Here is a 5,554-nt window from a genome sequence, read left to right as displayed (position 1 = left end):
CGAAACTAGCGGTTGCTATGGAAACATAAAAAATGATGGACACATCATCATCCCCTTAGAGGGAACCGTCTTCAAAATTTTGAAAATACCTTATTGGGGGATGGCATCCAGCCCCCACTCCCGCTTGTACATCCGAGGGTTAGGGGGTATTGCAAAGAGTTTTGCATTCATTGAGCTTCCACTGCCCTAAATAATATTCAAAGACTTCGTTAATGGCATTAACATAGAAATAACTTTGATGAACTGATTCTATAATATCTAATATTTTTAGATTTTGCCCTTGTCTCTTTGTTACAACTAGCATCTTGTCATGTTGTTTGAACAGCATTTGTTACCAAAAACTAACAGATGCCAAAAATTTTATTCTTGCTTTCATCAGGCCAAGGGTGACTCTAAACTGTGATGAAATTAGTTTTGATTTAGAAAGTTGGACTTAAGCAATATTTGAGTCAGAAATTGAGCTAATTTGCCTTATAGCTAAATGTTGCGTGACATGGGTAGGAAATGACATTCCTTGATTGGCACCTGTCACTTCAAATGACTTGAAATTCCTGGTGTGAACTAAGATAGGTCCAATCTTTATTTGTGTGAAATACCAATAAAATTCAATGTATTCTGTAAGCAGGAACGGTGTTTAAATTTGATGTTTATTTTAGTGACATTTTGGGCATTTTGGGCAAAAAAACAGGGGGGGGGGGAGGAGTGGTCTAACTCCTAAGGGAATTATCACAAAGCTGGCCCACTTTGTCTTTTAGAGTTGTTGGGTGGTACCTTCAATCTAGCAAAGTTTCATCCAGAAAGGAGAGATGGCATGTATCACCCCTGCCTGGTCCTCTTGAAAACTCGGTCTTAGAATTTAATGATAACGAATTAAACTTCTTAGAATTTCAGTGTGGGGAAAAATGTTTTAATCCATTTACAAGTAAAAGTAAACATTTTTAGGAATTGCTTATTTTGAGAAAAGCTAGAGTCTCACGAGGTTTCATTAAGTGGAAAGAGAAATTTTGCCTGAGCGACACAGCTGTTTCCAAAGCTTTTCTTTATGTGAGATCCATCTCGTCTGAAACCTTTGTAAGGCGCATCCAGTTCAAAATGTCGAACGATATTACTTTTACTAATTAACGCTTAGCAAAGATAGGCTATGTCCCAGATGGCCTGTGTATATTTCGTGGAATTGAATCGGAAACTGTACATCACCTAATTTATGAGTGCACTTTCATAAACCTAATCTGGACTGATTTTGCATCCTTTTGGTATTTGGTTTCTGGCAATGAGTGGACCTCACGCTACAAGATGTGTTACTAGGTAAACTAGTGGTAATCAGAGATTATGAGAGTGCGTTCGACGCCCTCACTTTAATATATATATATATATATATATATATATATATATATAACCATATGAGGAAGTAGCAGATCCCATTAAAATAGTGCTCAATACACATATAGTGTAGAGCTGAGTATATGAGTAATAACGAAGAGGCAAGATTTGCTGTTACTCCGAGTTTCGTGCTTACGCACTCATCAATAAATGAGTGCGTAAGCACGAAACTCGGAGTAACAGCAAATCTTGCCTCTTCGTTATTACTCATATATATATATATATATATATATATATATATATATATATATATATATATATATATATATATTAAAGCGCTAGGTTTTCTCAGGGGCCCCCATCGGGGAATTTATTACATTATTGTTGTTTAAGGGCCCTGTTTAGGGCGCCTGTTGTGCCTTGCCGCGGCATAGTTTCAAGGGCTTTGTTTGGGGATTTTGGGACCGCCTTTTTTGAACATTGAATATTTTACACGCGGGTCCCTTCACACTTTCGGCTGACTCGACGAATCGCGTTACTTTTTTGATATTAATCTTATTTGTATTATATTCGATTATTTATTCTTATTTGGTTTGTGTCTTTTGAGTTTTGTACCGCATTGTCATAGTATCTCGCTAAGTAATCACCGATTGTTTATCATTGGTTAATTTTTTCGTTTTCATGTGTTACCACGCCCTGTTATGTAATCATCTTTGTAATATTATGTCATTTTTTATACTGTAAACTTATTTAAGGTTATTGTAATTTATTATTCACTTGCACTGCAACTGATGAAGGTCTTTGACCGAAACGTTTATTTTTATTAAATTTTTAAACTTTTTTTTTAGATTTCTTAGATTTTTTACTGTATATATATATTTTTTTTTTCGCTCGAAGTTGTCCGACCTCGTTTTCCACAATTGCCTATATATATACATATATATATATATAGATATATATAGATATATATAGATATATATATATATATATATATATATATATATATATATATATATATATATATAAATGATTTCACTAGCTGACTTTCAACCTTTGTCTAAAGCTAAAATCAATTTTTTTCAGCGGCAACCGAGGTTTTACAGTCAGATACAGTGGAACCTCGATTTAACGAAGTCACTGGGGACCGGCCAAATTTGTTCGTTAAATCGAGGGTTCGTTATATCGACAACCTCGATATAACGAATTTGAGGGGAAACGACCAAAATGTTCGTTATACCGAGGTCATAGTTAATGATTGATTTGTAACACAGGTGACTTCTGTCACGTAATTCAACGCAATTTTCGTCACCCAGAGGTGCCGCGTTTTGAGATGCAATTCACTAAGCATGGTGGCTTTTAGTATCAATTATTTTCACTTTTGAGCAGACGCGCAGCTTTTGTTTACAAAAGAACGACACTTTCAGAATAGCGATTTAAAAATGTTGCAACATAGATGTTATAAAGAAAATTGTCTATGTAAACAAACATTGTAATTCGTTATATCGAGGTAGATTTTAAGTTTGGGCTTCCGGATTATGTTCGTTATATCGAAGATTTCGTTATACAGAGGTTGGTTATATCGAGGTTCTATTCCATACATTTTCCTGTAACTTTGGCCGGGACATAGAATATCGTTCGTTATATCGAGGACTCCGTTAAATAGAGGTTCGTTAAATCGAGGTTCCACTGTGCATGTATGCATAGTCTCAAAGTCCATGCTAGTGAAGAGGTCACGATTTGTTGATACGTTGCGTGACGCCGCCAGTTTCTGTAGACTGTCAAGTTTCATAGGATATTTAAATCACGTACATTATTGTAAGGTAGCATTTGTAATCGTATGCTCGTTTCGCGTGGTCGTTTATCATAAACAAACTCCGTGCGACTAATTCGAGTATTTCCCCTGATGAATAAAGTAGTCTGTTGGATCTTGCCTTCAGAGTTCTTTTCCACCGATTCCAACCAATAAAATTTCAACCGGATAAGACTGAGCTATCTGTCGCGACTGGAACTAATCAACAAATGCAATCAAAATGAAGCTGTTCCACGGTTATCCTCCCAAAGCCAAGTCGTGTTAATAAACAACGACAATTCCCTCAGATTGCGATAAATCCGACCGTCGAAGCGTTAAAAATTCACCAAAATCTAACGCTGAGAGCACATAATAGCGAAGCGTACGGCGACTGAATGGAAAGAAGTCAAAGAAAGATCCATCGCAAAGACGAGCTCACATGGCCTGCTCACATACTCACATGTTCGCCACACGTCTTATCACATGTCTTTGCATTAACGTGTACCAGTTTACTGGCCGTGACATGCCCCTGCAAAAATCAAGCGGGGTGGCCATTTTGGTCTCCTTACAGGAATGTGGTTTTTTCGGCCTATAACCGTGCACAGGGATATCAACTCTGTAAAGCCACAGGTCAAAATTAGGTTTGCGTTCCACTTCGTCGAACGCAATTAGACGCAGAAATAGAATTCTTGAATTACTTTATTACGCTAGTTAAACTACATATTTGGATAAGTAGGAAACGTGATGTAACTCCTAATCTAAGTGCTTTTAAGGATAAAACTGTCATCAAGGATGGCGAAATATTAAAACAAATTGAGAACTTTTACCGAGATCTGTACACCTCTCAATTTTCCGGTTCCGAAGAAAAGTTCGACAACTTTGTTGAAAATGTTGTTTTGCCGCAATTGTCTGAAATCGATAAAAATGCGCTGGAAGGTGAGTTAACTGCTGAAGAATGTCGTCAGATTCTCAAAACGTTCAGCAATGCGAAGTCCCCTGGGGAAGATGGTTTCACAGCTGAGTTTTAGGTTCAGTTCTTTGAGCTTCTTGCGCCTGATTTGCTTGCAAGCCTCAACGCAGCTTATCTTCACGATGAAATGTCTGTTTCTCACAGGAGAGGAGTTTTTACACTGATTCCAAAAGACGACTCCAACCTCCTTGAGCTATCAAACTGGAGCCCAATTACTTTATTAAACAAGGATTATAAAATTGCTTAAAAAGCTATAGCATCGAGAATTAAAAATGTCCTTTCCGCTTTAATACATTCTGACCAATCCGGTTTCATGAAAGATAGAGTTATTGGTCAACATATTAGATTGATCGATGACATTCTTGAGCAAACCGAATTACAAAACACTCCTGGCATTTTGCTCCAGCTGGACTTTAGGAAAACCTTTGACACAGTTGAGTGGCCGTTTACTGAACAAACCTTGTCGAAATTTCTCTTTGGTGATAGTATAAAGCGCTGGGTTCAAACCTTCTACTGTAATGCAGAGAGCTCTATTCTTAACAATGGACTTAACACGAAACAAATACCCTTGTCAAGAGATGTTAGACAAGGATGCCCTTTGTCACCATATCTCTTTATTCTGGTGGCTGAGATACTAGCCTCAAAAACTAAGATACGACAATATTGTTCAAGGTATCAAGCTTTTTAACAAGGAAATTAAACTAAGCCAGTTTGCTGATGATACCTCTCTTATATGTAAAAAATCTGACAAGCGTTGGAAATGCGCTTAATATTCTTGCTGATTTTGGTCTTCTTTTGAATAAGTCTAAAACAAAAGCCTTGTGGTTAGGACCTTGGAGAGGTATCCGTGGCAGACCTCTGGGTCTTGCCTGGACCAATGAACCGGTGAAAGTCTTGGGAACCTTTATTTCGTATGATAGTGTTGGCAATGAACGGAAAAACTTTGCTAAGAAGGTGAAAAATCTCAAGACAAAACTTGCAGCTTTGCGTTCGCGTAAACTCTCTCTGTTTGGACGGTTCTTCATCTCGAAAACCCTAGGATTATCTCAAATTGTTTATTCGGCTTCCATGCTTGACATTCCAAATAATTACGCATCTGTAATCCAATCGCTACTTTTCCAGCTCTTATGGAAAAACAAACCAGATAAAATCAAGAGACAAGTCTTATATCAGGACTATGACGATGGTGGTTTGCGGGTCACTAATGTTGAAATTATGTTTAAGTCCTTGCGCTTAGGCTGGATCCAGCGTCTCCTCAAAAATGATGACGAGGAAGACGATACCTGGTCAGTAATTCCAAAATTTTATTTTAACAGGCGTGGGGTCTTAATTGCTCTTACGCTCCAACTATGACAAGAGATTTCTAAAAGATTCAGACATAGCATCCTTCTACAAGGATATCTTGTTTTCTTTCCTTGATCTAAAAAGGCTTTATAACTCTAAGGATGAACAAGAGATGATTCTCTTTAATAATA

Source organism: Orbicella franksi, chromosome 5 (assembly GCF_964199315.1).
Source record: "Orbicella franksi chromosome 5, jaOrbFran1.1, whole genome shotgun sequence".
Classification (NCBI taxonomy): domain Eukaryota; kingdom Metazoa; phylum Cnidaria; class Anthozoa; order Scleractinia; family Merulinidae; genus Orbicella; species Orbicella franksi.
Note: the sequence above shows the minus strand (reverse complement) of the source record.